Below are 19633 nucleotides of genomic sequence, written 5' to 3'. Positions count from 1 at the left end.
TGTCTAATGAGTCAGATAATTAATATACCCTTCCTGTATTGCTTTTATACAAGAACAGGAAACTGAGTAAACCCGAATTTGTGCTGGGTTGGGGAGGACATGAAAGACTCCTCTCTTTCCCTGTCATTAGTAAAGGATGACTACTGGCAAAGGTTCATTTCCATCATTGCTTTTCCACTGTTACCCTCAATTGCTATCCTAATCCTGTAAAAAAACAGGGTAGAGAAGGTATTAAAAAACCCAGTCATGACCATTAAGAAAAACAGTGAATTAAGTAACACCAGTTACAACCTTGTCATTTCTGAGATACAGGAAACTAAAGATTATAATATGGGGGAACAGAGGAAAATGAGGGCTAATGCAAAAGAAACATACCATTGTCTAGAGCAGAAAGAAGACAGAAGGCCACAGAAAGAGGAAAATCAGCAGTTAGATGATGGAATGACGGCAGGAAAAGAAAAGAGGCAACTGATTTTTTTACTATGAGGGTGGTGAGACACTGGAACAGGTTGCCCAGGGAAGTTGTGGATGCCACATCCCTGGAAGTGTTCAAGGCCAGGCTGGATGGGGCCTTGAGCAACCTGCTCTAGTGGGAGGTGTCCCTGCCCATGGCAGGGGGGTTGGAACTCGATGATCTTTGAGGTCCCTTCCAACCCAAACCATTCTATGATTCTATGATTCTATGATTTACTCATCAAAGATTACATCAGTGTAGAGAACAGGAAGAAGACAAGCAAAAACTGGCAAGCAGTTAGGAATAGCATTACATCTCCCGAATTTTTCCTTTTTATCACACATGACTGATTTCTGCTACAGAATATTCTTTAAGAATACCACAAGTCCACCCTCCATCACAGAAGTGAAAGAGAAATACCAGAAGAGGAAAGGAACGGAAAAGTGACTTTAGGGAAAGATAGGAGCATGTGTTAACTTTTTCAGCTAGAGGCTAGAAGAGTACATTTGCAAGGAGTATGGGGAGGAGAAATTAAAAAAAGGAGTATCAAAAGTTAAAGGGAATTGATACTGGGGACTCTGGGTGGAAAGAAGACAAAAAGAAGCAAGTAACGAGGATATTCTTATGCAGTGCAGAAAACCCAAAAGAAAACATAGAATGAAAGAGTGAATAGGGAAGCCATGTGCAAGAAAAAAATGTTTAAAAAGTTAGAAGAAAACACATACTTTAAGAAAGAGCTACAAGTGATGGTATGATAGCATGGACTGAAAAAAAAAAGAAATATGAGTCTTTAGAGTTTGTTTTTTCTTTCAAAGACTATCTGAAGCTGATGGTAGGTTTAGGTCTACATTTGTTTCAAGCTATAAGCAAAGTCAGCAAGGGAAAAGGAATTGAATTTCACACTTTAGAAAAACAATGATGAGGCATAAGGAGAGAAAGATTAGTTTGGCCTCATGTTTTAGGGGTTCTTAATCTGCTACAGTAAACTTCCACTGAACATTTATTTTCTTTAACAGTGTTTAAAATCCACTGCAAATTATTTCTACTCAGCACGTTTTCTGATTGCAATTATCTCTTTATTCTTATCTTTCACTCCAAGTCTTAATGGCAGTTGTGATTAGGAGTCTGTTGCTTATTGATTACGTTGATATGTGCATAGCAAGTTATTTATGTACTTAATTTAAATTAATTTTATTTGTAAGGTTGAAGCAGATGTTGTGGAGATGTGATTTCCCACCGACTGTTCAATGAAGTGTCACTTACATGAAGTTTTTTTCTTTTCCAGAAGCTTTCATTTTCTTTGCTTATATGTTTCTAACAGGGACTGCATGAGAAAATGACTTTCATAACCAACACAATTACTCATTATGAGATTTATCTCATAATTCATTCTCTCCCTGCAGATATATACTGTACTATGTTACTGTGCTCATTGAAAATCTTTCTGGCTCAGTCTGTATGTATACACTTTACATGCATTCAGATACTGACTCTGAGCCGTAAATCACAGTTGCCTTGGATGCTACGTGTGTGTGTGCAAATGAAAATAATGTGTATCAGCTACTAATTTATAGGACTAAGATATAAGTATTCCTAAAATCATGCTAGAAGGCAGCACGGAAGACAAACATCCTCTATGTAGACCTCTAAAGGTCATCTATATAGAGGTTTTTCTTTCATATTGTGTAGTCAGCACTTTGTTTGATGTGCTGATGTGTAAAGGAGAGTGAAATAATTCCGTAACTGACAGTCAAAACAAAGCAATGTGATGCACGGACAAAGCGTTTGTGAGGCCTATAGACCTTTGCAGTTCTTTGAGTCTGTATTGCTGGTACTCTTTTGACCTGTCTCATAGATCAAGTGTCTTTTTCTGGTCTATGGAAAAGTCTTATTTAACTCTGCAAACTCTGTTTTTTTATCTAGAATCCTGGCACTGTGACACCATTAAGGTTCTTACATTCTCTCTTTGCTCTTAGGTCTTCCTGCTTAAAACTGACAAACCTAATAAAGATGCTAAATCTACTGTTAAATTAAAATGGCCTAGAAATGGCACAATGGTTAAATCCCCCCACCCCACTCCCTCACTCTCCCAGGATGTTATTATTAAGTATTAATAATTAACTTTTAATTAACTTTTAATTTACTGCTCTGTATTTCGCAATGAAATTTCTACAGAATAATTCTTTTTTCCATGGTCTACATGGTCTAACTCATGGATGTGTCTTTATTAAATTTTTTTTAATATGTATGCGTCTATATGATATCTGTATTATATTCTTTAAACAACAATATGTTTTAGGAGACATTTTCCTTGGAAGGTGGAATTACAAGTTTTGGATCATATGTGCTGTATTTACTGTACTAAAGCAGACCTTGGCCCTTACATTTTTTATCAGTACTAGCCAAATACTTTGTTTTAAAGCAGTTTTAGCTCCTTGTTTAATTTTATATTGCACTGCATATATTAAAAAGCCGTAAACCACTTTCTCCATTGTTGTGTAATGGGAAATAAATCAGGGACTGAGTATCTTGTTGGTTTAGATGATGTTAATCAGTTTCCTGTATAGGAAACATGTGATCACTAATTTGAGGTCATAATGAGTCTTGTTGTAGGCAACTCAATTTCCATCAATAAAGAGAGGCTTTCATTTCTGGTGCTACTATTTCAGGTTCAGAAAAGTTATTTTTATTATCTTTTTTAATACAAATGCTGTCATTGTTAAAATTATAAAGTGGAAATTAAATAATGTAAACTTCTTAAGGGGACTGATATGAATACATAGTTCTGAACATTATGTTTAAAATTCTTATGATCATCATATTTGCTTGAAATTTGGAAAGTTTGATTTCTTACACATAAGTTGAACTCAGACGTAGTTTGATCTGAAAAAAAAGAAAACATCAAGAAGCATTAAAATAAGCCCACTTTATGAAAGATAAGAAACATGAGGGGAATGTCAGCTTTTGGGGGTAGAAAAAGTAGGCTTTCCTTGGTTTTCAAGATCTTCACCTTTTTCCCGTCTGTACTCACCCAAGACCCATTGCAGAGTGGTTTTCATCTGTGACTAGGACTTGTCTAGGCCAAGGAAACATATAAGCTTCATAGACATGATGTTTTGTTGTTACCCTTTTTGCAGGGAGGACATTCTTTTTTTCCATTTAAGATATGGGCAACTCAAGACATTTACATTATACAGTAATATTTTCAAGCATATTACAAAATGGAAAACAAAGCAGTTTGGCTGCTGAAACATTCACAAGCTTTCAAAAAGGAAGGCCACTCACTGCTAACCTAAAACGTCTGGGTAATTAGCTAGCAATATATGTTTAATGTCAGCATGTTACTTGCTGAACTTTGTGAATGTTTTTCAATACATGAAGAAGGAAATCCTTAACTGCTTAGTTGCTTTTATGCCTATGTTTACACTATCAGAAAGCACATATACTAGGTCTAAAAGAATATTCTGTTTATATATATGTGTGTGTATATATATGTATTCAGTGACTAATTGTGCAGACTTTTTTTTTTTTACATTGCAGGTTCTGTTGGTCTGCAAGTAAGCTGGGCAATACAAGGTATTATTTTGCTATGACAGTTGCATTGATTATAAATGTTAAATGAACCTCCATTCGTTTAGGGGGTCTTAATGGGGGGTGAGCAGGAAGTTACTTGGTTTATTGCAGTGTAATATTCAAGATTTTGGAAAAGCATATGTTCCTAATAGGCTTGATTGTGACAGGTCATGTTATTATTTTAGGGCTAATCTACATAATTAAAAAATTAGTAGCATTTAAGCTGAATCACATTCTTGGTAGTCTGTAATCTAACTTCATTCACCCTGGACATTCTACAAGCAGAGAGTTCCAAATATAAGGAGAAGGGAACTTGTGCCTCTGGGTTTTTCCGTCACCCATTGTAAACTACACTGGACTGGTAGGTCCTGGAGAAGATGAAATGTTGGAGTTGAGAAAGGGGAGGTTATCAGGGATCTGGAACTTTTAAAAATGTAATAGAGAGATAGTAACCCTCTAGCTTTGAATTTTGACAGCTGGACCTCTTTTCTTCAAGTATGGAAGAGGAAAATTTTTATGTGTGTATGGTGTCCTATCTCCTTAACTCTGTAATGCCTCGAAGAATATCTTGAAACACAAATAACTCCAGTCAGCCACAAAACATACAACTATTGTGTTGGGAAGTAAAAAAGGCGTCTGAAAGCTGATGCTTTGCTACTTAACAGGATCTTGGTGACTGTCTTAAAAAGGTTTATACAAAGCTGTGCACAGCAATTGTACTTATCTTTGTACTGCTAGAGAATTCTTAGGTGATGTGCTGCCATGTTTCCATTTATTCTAATACTGTAATTACTGTAGAATTTGGATTATCTGTGATAACTATGTGTGTGCAAAGCTTGCTTCAACAGTTTTAACAATGGGATTCACTAGAGTCTACCCTTCACAGGTTTCCCTGCCAGAAACGATACTGTTTTATGGAACGTCTAATACTAATATCACTAGAACTGCCTTGTAAAAATGGAGAAATAACTTTCTGAGAGAATGCGAAGGGAAAAGGCAGAGTTTCTTAGTATTGATGTAATACCTATTTTAACTGGATATCAAGGCAGGTTTCTAAATTTTTGTAACAGCATATTTAATTTTATCTTTTAGTCTTCCACACCTTTGTGAAGCAGGGTGATTTATCATGGCAAAGTGGAAATGTTTTGAACATGAAATATGGCAGAAAAGTGAGTTGTTGACAGACTGATTTGTTTCAACCTGTTGAAATATTTCCCCATTGGTTTCTAGCTAACAACTATGCAAATAGAAATTAATATTCAAATAACTAGCCTAATAATTGTTATTAACACACAATGCCCTCCTAGATATTTATTGCTGCAGTACAGCTTCTGGTTTGTATGAATCAGTTTTCATTGTAGTTTATTAGCAACCAACGATGATTATTTCCCTCTAATGTTTACAAACTATAATTCATCATCCTCTTATCTTTTATTTATGAGACAATGTCAAATGAAAGAAGCAAATTATGCATTGTTTTTGGTTGGAGGAGTTCTGCACTCTACAGCATATTAACTTTGCCATAAAGCAGCAGCGTTCAATGTTCTGCTCTGACTACTATGTACATCCAATCTGCCCTCATCTCACACCAGAGGAGAAAGTAGACTCTTCAGTGGTGTCTCACACTCTGGCAACTGTGTATTTAAAAAGACTTTTAGAAAAACCCTGACCCGTTAAAGTCAATGGGAGATTTGCCATTTACTTCAGTGAAGCCGAGATTTTATCCCTTCTGTTCGCTGTGTTGTTACATTGGTTTACACCTGTGCTAAACAAATAAGAAGCAGAAGGGAATGGATTCCTTCTGTTCATCCTTCTCTCATGGGAAACAAGTTTCAGCACATTGAAAATATTTGAATATTCTGGAAGGGAACGGTTTAAATCCTGCTGCTTCTATTTTTATAACTGTCATCTTAAAGGAAAATATTTTAAGAAAGGAAAAATTATACTAGGCTGTTATCTCTGATGTCATTACATCTGTTACTAAGGAATAGTTGTAACTGTTAGGAAAGCTGGTCATTTTCCTTCTGGGTTTTTTAAATTACTACAATGGCAGTTACATTTAATTGTCAGATACATACTATGCTAGTATGAAGATGCCATGCATTGACAAGCAGTTGCAAAACAAAAACAGTAAACGGAGTGAAGGAAAGCTTAGGTGAGCATATATATGTTTATAACATATCAAAACAATTTTTACAAATAAAAGCTACTAATTCCTGGTTATTAGTGGCTTCAGAATGACAATACTAGAGTAAAGGGCTTTGTATTTATTACTGTGTAACAGAATATTAGTTATTTTATTCTAATTGACACTCACATAGAAGACTTCCATTTCATATTTGAAATTCATTGGAGGCTTCTAAGAGTTCTTTTGAAATTTTCCTTATAGTTCACGTGCTAAATCCATATTATGAAGTCATCAGTAAACTTTAGTATGACAATCTGTTGCAAGACTAACATGCATTTCTCTACATTAAACCAGGTTCTTAACCCCTAAAGATTTGCAACAAAGCAAGATCAGAGAATATCATTTTGATTTGACTGTACAGTCAATTTAATAAAGAGTTACTAGTTAATATAGACTGGATAAGGTTGGTTAAATTACCCAAATTAGTCCTCACCCTTCCCTTCCCTTCCCTTCCCTTCCCTTCCCTTCCTTTCCCTTCCCTTCAAAAAAAATGCATATTTTAATATCATTATTAATTATAATATTAATATTTATGTAGTTCAGATTAAGTTAGTTATGAAGATCAAAAATTTAATATAGGAAATATATGCTAAAATGAGCAATTTAACAGTATATGGGGTCAGAATTTTAATATATACGGTTCCACCATAATATATTCCACCATAATGTATTATGGTGGAATAGCTGATTTGATAGATCTCATCAGTAGACTCAGACATAATTAATATTTTCATTTTTCCCGTATTATTTCTTTTCAAAAACTGTAAGTGTATCTTAATAGTTGCATGAATGTTGGGAAAAAAATTAAATGACAACACCATAACACTTTTTCACACTACTTGTGTTCTGTAGAATGCCTCATTCTAGGACTCACCTTAATTATACAGGGCAAAGAAGGGAGATGTGAGGTTTCTGATTCAAAGCATTATGCATACGTATGTATGATTCATTGTCTAAATAGTATGTGAAACTAAGTGTGCATTGCTTTTGCAGTTCCAATAGTTTTCGCTTGTGTTCTCACAATACAGTATTTGTTTACTCTTGTGAATACTTCTTCCTGAATCACACATTCTTGGCTCCAACTAGACCTCAGACACTGCAGTGTTGTTAGACCTAAACTGGGTCATGCAATACAGTAGATTCAATTAAGATTTTCTGAAATTTAAAGCACACAGTCTGAGAGCCAGGAACCTTATGGACTAAGACCGTCTTGGTCTTCAGTTTAATGATCTGTCCCTAAATGATTTAAACTTCTTGATCCTATATCTTTCATGTTCCTTCTGAATCCTCTCCCGCCTCTTTGCCACCTCGTCTTCAACCAGAAGGCACTGTTTCTTTGGAAGAACACTGTAAAAACTTTTGCCTACGTTGACTGGATCAGCCACACTTCAAGTAAAACACAAATGCCACAGGGCATCATGGAGAGGCTGAGTGACCTCTAGTTTACTAAATAAATAGATTTTCTGGAGTTGTGCCCTGACAAGAGAGAGGGCTAGGCTTGCCAGTCAGCAGGCATGGTAAGTAACTCTAGGTTGTATTTATAGTGTCACAGAGGCCCCTCGCTTGTCATATAGAATTATTAGTGACAGTGGTGAAATGATTAAAAGCACACCTGTTATCATAGTATCAATAAAAATTAAAATGGCCTGTCTCATCTGACTTTCTCTGCTGTCATGTACTGTGCACCATTTCCATGGTAATGAAGCTTTTATGCTGCTTATGTTAGCTTCAGATAATGTATTCCCCTCAGGTATATGTTTTTTATCATCATCCATTTCACTGTATGAATGCTGACGTTGTAGGTGACTGCAGATGTGCCATAATTGTTGGTTTCTGCAAATAGTGTCACCCTTCCGCCTCTCCCTACACAGGTGTTTATAGCTCTGTCACAAGGTCATTGAATGTTGCACATGCTAGTATATTCAAAATTTCTTTGGAAACACTTGGTAGATTAATTGATACAGGAAGGGGATAATATGAAATGTTTATCTAATATAACACTTTCATTCTTAAACCTCAATTCCATATAACTAATACATTTTTAAGGACCATACAATTTAAGTATTCTTCTTCAGATTTTTTTTTGTAAGAAGAGACAATATAAATTTAAAATATCTAATACTTCATGATGCATACTTTATTTTTTAAAATATGTTGATAAAATTATATTTCTCCTTAGTTTATCCAACACTTTATTGCTTACCCTTGAGTCTTCAAACCAGTTAAAACCATCACAGTGTTTGATGCTGAAAAGGTAAGCAAAGAAAAAATTTCTCCGTATGTGGAAACACATAGTCTTGTAGTACAACTAAATGAGATATGTTTAATAAGGTTCTCATATAATAAATCCATATTTCTTTGAGGGCAGCCTCTGTAGATGTGCTATAAAGGTTAGGAAAAAGAGTCAAATTCATATATGAGAGTCAATTTTAATAGTTCACCTCTCGGCATTGTGCCTATCTGCTCAACTTGCAAAGCTCTTTCTTCTAGGGGCAATTCACCTGCTAGATAAAAAGATGTTAGTTACTTTAATGTTTTGCTTGGAGATTTTTATTTTATTTTTTCAACAAAGATACAGCTGTAAAAGTGATAATATATAAAATAAATATATAAATAAATATATATAATATAAAATAAAGATTCCTGGCCAAAATATGTTTCATTATCGTTAAATTTACCTTAAAATTTTTTTTCCATTAACTTTTCTTCTTCTCTTTACAAATGTGAAGTATCTTTATAAGAAAATGTTATAGCCTCCAAATATCACACTGTTATATAATTGTAAATTCCATCTTACTGTAAATGAACCTTATTTAATTAATAGTCTTTTTCTTAGTCAAAAATAATTTATTTGGAATTAGAATTTAATATCTAATACTGTAAAGTATAATGATAAGTGGGAATTTACGGACATTAATTTCTAAAAGTTGAAGTTGACCTAAAAGCAATGAATGATTGCACAGTTATCAAAAAAAACACCACTGACAACCAATTCTTTGTCTTCCATAGAGAATAAATAATACTTTATAAAACTTACAAGTCTCAGTTACTATTATTATAATTTTTCAAAATCATTAAATTATGATAGCTAAACAGAATTATCTTAACTCTTAGTGGGACTACTTAAGAGGATGTTAAACTTTATCTTGGATGAGAATGTGTGTATCACTCAAACTATAGGATCAAGATTAGATAAATTCCAAAGCTGGTTATAAGACAAATCAGGACTCAGATTGATCTGACAACAAGGAGCAGGTTTTCACTAAACATACTCAAGTTGCTGTACAAACAACAGGCAGGCGATGATGGAGAGTTTTTTTGATGATTAATGTAAATAAGTGAAAATGCCTTTAAGAATTTATACATTATAGAAAAAAAAAGATGAAACATAACCTGCTTTCTTCAGATTGCTGATGAATCTGGCACGTCTTTTTCAGACAAGTTTGTAATCCAGTGTAATTTAGATTTAAGACTTCAATTTAAAGAGATCTGAGGTTCTATGTCGTTTTTTTTTTATTTCTCTGATTTTCTAAGTGCGCTTAAGGGTAGGTGTTGCTTATTTTTTCCTTTTTATTTCTCCATATTTTAATAAATCTGATTCAAAGATATTTTTCCCATTTCCAGCTTTTCTATTATTTTTTATCACTGCTTAATAACACAAAGCTAAAATATCTTTATGCTTACTTAAATCTTTTACATAGTTGCCCCTAACCTAACAACAAAAAGTAAAAAAGCGTATTCAAAGTTTCAAGTATGAACCGTATCCTTGACACTAATGTCATCTACACGACAGTGCTCGGTCCATTTACTGATGTTTTTTGAATGAATACACACATGCTTACTATTTCACTTAGTGTGGACTGTAATTTGTCTTGGCTTCATATGACGGAGAAGATCAAATAAAAATTACCTACTGTTATTTTAAAATTATTTCAGAACCTTTCAAAATATATGGTTTTTGTGTTCTATATCCTTGTCTCAGTTCATTTTAGAAGAGTAAAAATGCACTTTTAACCTTTTAGACTAAAGACTTTGAGAAAGTATCCATTTCAACAACTCCAAGGCATTTTTTTAAAAACCTTACTCTTATTTCTTCCAATAATGTCATCACGTTGAGATCCTTCTGCTAATTTCATTGCAGTTGAGGTCATCCAGCAAGTATGAAAACCTGATGTTCCTTTGTCTGTTCTAAATTTGTTGATGAGATTACAAAGAGATGGTATTTCCATTTGCAGTATTTAAATGGTAAGATGTAGTACTTCCTAATAGCTTATACTTAGAGTTTATGAATATAACATGTTTTCATATTCATGTTGTTGATATCATCTTGGCCACTTTGCTGATTTAATGTTAACAAAACAGGTAAAGATCATATCTCTATATTATTTCTTGCCCCTATCCCTCTTGTCTGATTGGGTGAAGGCATTGACTTGTAGACTTTCTGTCAGAATTTCTCTGAAAAATGAAATAAATCCTATAGGCAGGTTGCCTAAAAATGTAGTCACATAGAAGAATACAGCACAAATAATTTCTTAAGTGTAAGTGCTATCATGGATCCTTACAATGCAATTTGTAATCATTTCAGAGTACTGTAAGAAAAGGAACACATTCATAAAAACTGTGTAAGCAACCTGATAATTTTGATTTTGTAGCACATTACGTGTACTAATCAATTAAAGGCTAACATGTAATATGAGTCCTTACAGTAGCAGTGAATTAGGTTCAGTGACCTGGGGGATCTCTTACAGTTTTGTGATATATAATTATCAGGTATTAATGGTACTTTTCTATTCATGTAGCCTTGCTATCCTTGCCTTTGCATACAAGATCAATTCACCCTGTAGCATACTAAGAGAAGCGAAAATTCCTGTTGGAGTTTCCCTGATATTACACATTAAATACAAATTAAAACTGAAAATTTTTTTCCGCAGGTCTTGTTTTGTCCTTCCACAATCAAACTTTTCACTTTGTTCAGTTAGTAAATGGAGTAATTAAGTTGCTTGCACAAACACTTAGGACATCGGGTTAATTTTAAAACATTCTTCTACATGAATAGGAGAAATGAAAAGGTCCTCCAGGAAGGTATTCAACATACTGAAATTTATTCTGATTCTCTGAATCTCTCTATAAATGACTCATTCTTGACCAGTCTCAATGACTCCATGATTATGCCTACATTCTTTGACTGTTCTCACCTCTTTCTTTCTCCTCTGCAGTTGTCCTAGGTCCCAAAAAGTTATCAATTTGTGTGTGTAACTATTGCAACAGTGAATATTCAATGAGCTTTTCCTTTTGGGACCTGCTTCCTTGTTCTTCAGATCTTATCTTTTATGCAAGTCTTCCCTGAATCTTCAGTGATCATTTCTGAGCTGATCATTTCCACCTCTGATGTTTTATTTCCTGCTTTGCCTTCCTTTACAGAACCCCTTTGCAGTCTTTTCCAGGGCATCCTATCTTCCATCCTGGGAATATATATAAGATCTGCCTTATGATAAGCTATTTTGCCCTTTTCTCTGATTTTCGCCATTCTGCCTTATCTCCTAAAAGTCATGAGCTGGCAGCTTAACATTGTTTCTCACGCCTTTTTTAATAATCTATTTCTGAGTTCATAATAAATTAAACATTTTCTTTTTTTTTTTTGTTCTCAGTGCAAAATCCTGACACTTGTCTTAGCTGTTTCTTTTCTTCAATACTAAAGAATACTCTGCATCTTTTCCCTCTCCTGCCTCCAAACCCTTATGATTATCCTAAAATAAGAAATTACACTAGTCTTTTCTCTCTCACTGCCATGCACAAATCTTTCTATGGGTCTTGTCTTCTACTGAATGATGTTTAAAAGGTCATAAAAGTACAGTCCCATGCCTCAGCCTAATGGTTAAAGAAGCATTAAGCGCATTTTTGGGTTTGCATTGTTAGGTGTTGTATAAAAATTTTCTGATGTCTCCATCATATTGACCATTTTTCCTTGTGCTTATTGTGCCCTTTCAATTAATGACATCAGTAAGAAAAATCACAGACCTGTTTTCTTTGAAGAAACTTCTGACTTATTTGGAGTATTGTAGCTATAGGATCCTAGTTCTCTTATGCTCTCTACAGAAGTTCCTTAGTACTCAGCTGATCTTTGTTCTGGGTCATAAGTTTCAGGAGCTGGAGCTTAGGGTTTTGGCTCATACTTAAGGCTCATTTATGGGCCTAGATCAAATATAACAAGGTCCTTTAAAATTTTCCCATGTTACATAGACTCAATATACAATAACAGCCATAGTACTTATATTGTGAATAATGGGGCAGACCTGTGGATAACTCAGTAAAGGAAATAGCAAATTTTCCCTTGAAGGAGAGAAAATGTTTAAAAATTGCATTTCCTATTCTCATTTGCTGTTCTTCCCACCATTGTTGCTGCAACAATGTTCTTGAAATTGAATTTGCTGTCTGTAATATTAAGTGTACCTGTCCAGGAGCTGTGAGATATAACTAGCAGCAGGTGGAAATGGATCAAAAGCAAAACGGTGAAGCATCACACTGCAGGGAGCTTCTGCTTCAGTTTTGTCTCAAGTAGGCAGACAAAAAATTTAAATGCAGAAATTCTTTGTCTGCGTCTAGTCTTAATATTGGAAGAATGAGTCTCTGCTTCATGAATAGTCTCAAAAAGTATGCTGTGGATGATTCTTCTAACAATACTGTGCACACTTGCTTCAATCCATAGCAATGCATGCATTTTGATTTCTTGAGTCAAGCAAGCAGTAAAGTCACTTGTAATCACTAATGTCTCTATTCATCAAACATCATAAATTGATTATGTTCTTTGGTCACTATATGACATATCATGTAGCAAGTTTAATTTTTTGAATTTCCCATGATGCTGAGCTGTAGTATTATACATATATTTCATATATTATACATAAATATGATTGTATGTAGAGAGATATATTTTCCACACTGGACACACAAACCTGATAGAACAGTTTACTATTATGTCTAGGTAAGAAACACTTAAAACATGCATTTCTATTTTAGAAAGTTAGGGCATGTTCGCTCTGCACTCAAACATGATAGGAAAGAACATTCATGCATAAAAAAGTTTGCTTGCTTTACTGGAATGTCAATACTTATCCATCAATATATAAATAGAATCACAGAATAATATGAAGGTTTGAGTTGGAAGAGACCTTAAAAGCCATTGAGTTCCAACCCCCCTGCCATGGGCAGGGACACCTCCCATTAGAACAGGTTGCTCGAAGCTGGGCCGTGAACACTTCCAGGGATGTGGCATCCACAACTTCCCTGGGCTATCTGTTCCAGTGCGTCACCACCCTGACAGTAAAGAACTTCTTCCTAATATCTAATCTAAATCTTTCCTCTTTCAATTTAAAACCATTACGCTTCTTCCTGTCACTAGAATCCCTTATAAAGAGTCCCTCCCTATCTTTCCTATAGACCACCTTACAGTACTGGAAGTCTGCTATAAGATCTACCCTAAAACTTCTCTTCTCCAGGCTGAACAACCCCAACTCTCTCAGCCTGTCTTCACAGGAGAGGTGCTCCAGCTTTCTGATCATCTTTGTGGCCCTCTGCTGGACCTGTTCTAACAGGTCCATGTTCTTTCTGTGTTGAGGACTCCAGAGCTGGACACAGTACTCCAGGTGGGGTCTCACCACTGTGGTGTAGAGGGGCAGAATCACCCCCCTCAACCTGCTGGCCACACTTCTTTTGATGCAGCCCACGATGCAGTTGGCTTCCTGGGCTGCCAGTGCACATTGCAGGGTCATGTTGAGCTTCTCATCCTGCAACACCCTCAGGTCCTTCTCCTCAGGGCTGCTTTTAATCCATTCTCTGCCGGACTTATATTTGTGCCTGGGATTACCATGACCCACATGCAGGACCTTGCACTTGGCCTTGTTGAACTTCATGAGGTTTGCATAGGCCCACCTCTCAAGCCTGTCAAGCTCTTTGACTTTGCGTCTTCTCTTCCTTGTGTCTCCCATTTTTAATTAGCATATATATCTTTAGGTTTATAAAATTTATGTACCAAATGCGTTACAGGAAGAGATTTTGTAGACATATATGTAGTTTTTTGTTAGTAACAATTTTATGAAAACAAAATGGGTTGGGCAAACTAAAAACTTTATAGTGGAAGACAGAGTATGCTGAGGAAGTGAAATCACGGGTTTGAGTTTATTCTACAGCCTGCAAAAGGCCCACCTGTTGGAAAAACAGTGTGTATGTACAGACTTACTTTCTGTTTTATCCCCTCTCTCTTTTTCTCTTTGATGATATATTCAGAATCCACAGATTAGGTGTGCCTCTTAAGCAGAAAGCCCATAAATAAATTTTAAAAAGGTTCCTTTCTCTTTTTTTGTTTTTCACTAGGAAATGCTTGTTTACCCAACTAAAGTATATCTTTTCTTTGGAATATCCAAGGTTTTTTTTTAATACTTAGAAAATTAATAGAAATATTATGAAGTTTCAAAGGTACCATCGTAGTAATCATGTATTGTTCATGAATGTTATTCAGCAAATGAAACACATACATTGACCCAAATTTGTGAAACTTAAGCTGCCCAATGAAAAGGTCTGAGACCTCATCAAATCTATTCATCTCATGTACAAAGTATTTGTTTAATCTACTGCATACAAAAAAATCATAGATAGCCTTCAAATGAAATGTAAAACTATAAAGTAAATTTCTTTTTTGACTTAGCTGCCAGGGAATCTTACCTTTCTGAAAAATTCAAGGATGGAATTCTTCTTGCCAACTTTGGCAAAGAGTGGACTATTGTGGTTCCAATTACCATTTGAATTTGAGTGCAACATAAGAGCTTCGACAATGATTTAAAGTAGTTTCATATGAATTAAAATGTATATAAATTTTATTATTTTTGCAGACACAGTATGATGTAAGAACCTTGCAAGTTTGATTACAGCTTTCCTAGAGTGAAACAAAAGCATCTGTACATATTAATGTAGGGCTGAGTCTTGACCCTAACTGAGAGTAAATCTGGAGAAAGTTACTCCTGTGTTGGAAGAAGAGGAAGTGGATTTTATCACCAGATTCAATTTAAACATATAACAGCTGTCTAAAACTTCTGAAAGTCTTTGAGGGTTAGAAAGCCTTAAGATGAAAAACATTAAAAGGTAAACAAGGCACGCACAGATGTTTTCCCCCAGATTTAGATATGTTTAATACATTCTAAAGTGTGTTACTTACATCATTCATGTAAAATCAAGCCCCAAAACTTGAAAAAAGTAATTTAAGGTTTCCTGTAAAACCCAAATTTGACATAGGTACAGCATTTGTATATGCACCTGTCTTTCACAAAGGGTGATTCATTCTGTGTTCCTTATCTTTTAGCTGACAATACAAGACACTTACAGTATAATTTACCGAAATGTGATCCCTCTTACCTACAACTGTGTTTACTGAGACCTCTTCTCTAAGCCTATAAAGAGCTATAAAGATCTTACTATGACAAAAAATGAACACCCTAGGCATCAAAAATTGATCACACAAAATCAGGTGATACTTTATAATTTTGTCTGTAATCTGTCTACCTTATTTTCCTTTATGCAAAATGACATTGATTTTGCCTCATCTCATTTGATTATTCTAAAGATCTATTAATTAATATTAGTAAAGATTTAAGATGTTTTGACAAAAACACCACAGAAGATTCCATAAGATAGTTAATAAATCTATCTTCAGAGCAAAATTTGAGCAATATTCAGTAACGAAGGTCAGTGAATAATACTGGAAAGTACTGAATATTAACTTTCTTGAGCTCAACTGATAACAGTCAGAAATAAACAGAAAACCTTTAAAGCATGCAAAATCTTTTCATGCATGATATGCTTTTAGAAAAATAAATAACTTCTGAATACCTAGCTATAAAGGATGTCTTTATCTTTTCTCCAATTATATAGTTAGCTTAAGAAAGTATACTTTATCTCATGTAAAACTTACTTTGAAGTAGAAACATAGTAGCAATCTTTAATTTGTTTCCCTGGCTTTGCAGCTGTCTTGTTTTTTGAATTGTGTTTCTGCATGCAATATTTGCATGAAATGTTCACATAAAGAGAGTAGCTTGTTATGCAAGACATGACCACCTCTCTACTGGCTAATGATGTACCCAAATTTCTCTTCTACCGTTCCAAGAGCTCATGCAACTGCCATTGTAAATACTTTGGCATTTTCTGAAAAAGAGTTTAAATTCGTCACTTTTTAATTACAAAAATTTTTAATTATTTTTTCTTTAGTGTTTGTGCACAAATTCCATTCTGCATTAAATCACACTTTATATACACGTGCATATCACGACCAAAAAAAGAGATAATCTCTGCTATTTGTTTTTAAATAGAAGCGAAGACTTATCTATGAACTTCAGAAGTGTCTCTGCTCATCAGTGAAATAAAAATCAGCTGTATTAAAAAAGCTCTATTTTGCAGCTTTTTTAAAAAATTTATAACGTTTTATAAAGACTTTTGGCTCACTCTTTATGTGGAGAAATGTCATATAACCCCATAAAACACCAAGATTTTTTTAAACTGTATTATTTGAAATGTTATGGCAATACTAAAGTGGTTTGTTTACATATTATGGAAAGAGCATTATAAACAAACAAAAGAGTAATATAATTTCTTATAAGTGGTTTTGTTTTATTAAAGATAGCTTAGTAAAGGGACCTTATATCGAAAGTGTTCAGAAAAGAGTTCCATAATTTGTAGTCTAGAGAACCCAGCTGACAGAGAAAGACTTGCATCAAAACTGTTTACTTAACAATTGACCCATTGGAAAATTGTACGCTGGAACAGTCTACTAATGAATAGGACATACTGTATCAGAAACTAGCCTCTCAACCAAGACCAGGGGGCTTTCTAAAAAAGAAATTACCTTAACTTAATTGGAAGACAATGGTTTGATACAGGAAGTAATGAAATGGATTTTTTGGTGGTGTGTAGAAGCTCAGAAGGGATGATTAGAAAATTTCCTTAGAGCTGAAAAGTCTTTGAACCATTTCTTTGTTACATAGAGCTTTGGGTATGCTGTATGCTTCAACAAGCTATTTTCTAACAAGTTATAGGGTAGACTTTGCAAAAGTGCTTAAGTCTGCCTTAACATTGCTCCCGTAGAGGCATTCTCATGCTCAGTGAAGCAGCATTTAGTACTAGGTGCTCCTTAGAGTTCTACCTGAAGGAGAATAATACACATTTAAGTAGTTAATTTGAGAAGCCAGTTGTCATTTTTATGCTATTGATACAACTTGGGTTTGAGTGATATAAATTACATTTGTTTGATAGCATTATAAAAAACAACAAAATTTTTCATGTTGGTGAAACTTTTCATTATAAACACATCTTACTGATCTAATATAACCACTGGAGACAGATGATTAATAGAGGGATAAACTGGGATAGGAAGAAATCAAGCATCACGCAAATTTACCACTGTTTATTTATGTTTTTTCTTCCTAATCAAAATAACTTAGTCTTTTAACAAAGCAACCCCCTTAGAATGGCCAGAACAATAACAACAAAAAATACCTAATTTTTTTCAGACTGGGAACTTATCATACAGTCTTCTAGGATAAACATTGAAAAGAAGATCAAGGGGATATACAAAAAAAGGGAATATTACAAAATAATGTTATTTACGTAAATCCTTTGGATTTTTATCTAATCTGATATTAATCTTTGATTGTTGTGTGCTTCTTTTATAGAATCATGAATCGTGGAATCATAGAATCATAGAATCATAGAACTGTCTAGGTTGGAAGGGACCTTTCAGATCATCCAGTGCAACTATCAGCCTAACTCTGACAAAAAAAACCACCACTAAACCATGTCACTAAGCACTTTGTCATCCCATCTTTTAAATATCTCTAGGGATAGTGCCTCAACCACTTCTCTGGGCAGCCCATTCCAGTGCTTAATAACCCTTTCAGTGTAAAAATTTTTCCTAATATCCAATCTGAACTTCCCCTGGTGCAACCTGAGGCCAATTCTTCTGGTCCTATTGCCTGTGGCTTGGGACAAGAGACCAACCTCCACCTCCCTACACCCTCCTTTCAAGTAGTTGTAGAGAGTGATAAGGTCTCCCCTCAGCCTTCTTTTCTCTAGGCTAAACAATCCCAGCTCCCTCAGCCACTCCTCATAAGACGTATTCTCCAGACAACTCACCATCTTTGTTGTCCTTCTCTGGACCTGCTACAGCATCTTAATGTTTTTTTGTCCTAAGAGGCCCAAAACTGGACACAGTACTCAAGGTGGGGCCTCACCAGTGCCGAGTACAGGGCAATGATCACCTCCCAAGTCCTACTCACCACAATGTTCCTGATACAGGCCAGGATGCTCTTGCTCTTTTTGGCTACCTGGGCACACTGCTGGCTCATGTTCAGCCGACAGTTGACCAATACCCCCAGGTCCTTTTCTGCCAGGCAGCTCTCCAGCCACTCTTCCTCAAGCCTGTAGCGACGCATGGAGTAAATGCATGAAAAGTAGAGATGCATGTGTTTCTGTCATCAATGTCTTGTTTTTCCCAACTTTAAGATTTTTTTTTTAATATTTTGGCTTCATCACAGTTGTAAAACAATAATAAAAAATTAAGATTGCATATAACATTAATATTTTTATGCATACTTACTTTCTCTATTGGCACATATCTCATAATGTGCTAGATAATGAGTAAGAAGTTGTGAAATACTGAATAAATGCTGCTTATTTCTATGTTAACATGTAGTGTTTCTGTTTTTTTGTTTGTTGGTTTTCTTTTTTTAAGGTATTATATATTCCTAATACATAGTTCCCTATTCCCATAAAGGTAAAAAAATCTTCTCAGAAGTTAGAAGCCTCAGCTCTATGCATTGACCTCCTATGCATTTCCATGACTACATGGCAGGTCCATACATAGCACAATGGTTAAAGTTTTCTGGAATTGTTCTTGTTTCGGTTTTAATTAAAGCTATTTGTTCATAATTATATTACCTAGTCTTTGAGTAACCTTGTTTCAGTTCACTGGGCATTTTAGCAGTATTCAGATTACATACTCATGAAAGATGAATAAAATTTGGCTGAAAATATCCCGAGTCTTTTTCTGTTGCTCTTCACGTTTATTGCAAGGTCATATCAGTAGATTCATGAGAGTGAATGGAAAAGTTTAGAGGTTTGATCTGTACAGCAGCTATTTATTTATTTATTTGATTGTAGGCTGCACTGAGGATTATTTTGGCACTCAGGCTGCCTAAATCAGAGAAATAATTCTAATATCACTCTCAATAAACAGTACACATTGAACTTCAGAGCATTCAGTCCCAACGTAGCTGTATCACTTTTTAGGGCAAAATTTATGACTTCTACTTTTATTTTAGCTGCCAGAATGAACCTTCAGACCTTAAAAATCACAAGGGTGTGTCTTCTGTAAATGT

General features: G+C 34.8%; 1 protein-coding gene across 1 annotated transcript in view; it reads left to right on the top strand.

Annotated features, from left to right (window-relative positions):
• The window catches only part of PTPRD (protein tyrosine phosphatase, receptor type, D), a 1328567-nt gene that overhangs the window by 624622 nt on the left and 684312 nt on the right, over positions 1-19633 (top strand). Inside the window, exon 7 of the mRNA XM_014953943.1 lies at positions 3995-4030. The gene's annotated coding sequence lies outside the window, so the exon portion shown is untranslated. The remainder of the gene's footprint in view (positions 1-3994; positions 4031-19633) is intronic.

Source organism: Calidris pugnax, unplaced genomic scaffold (genome assembly GCF_001431845.1).
Source record: "Calidris pugnax isolate Ruff unplaced genomic scaffold, ASM143184v1 scaffold178, whole genome shotgun sequence".
NCBI lineage: Eukaryota > Metazoa > Chordata > Aves > Charadriiformes > Scolopacidae > Calidris > Calidris pugnax.
Note: the sequence above shows the minus strand (reverse complement) of the source record. Positions and strands in the feature narration are given on the sequence as shown.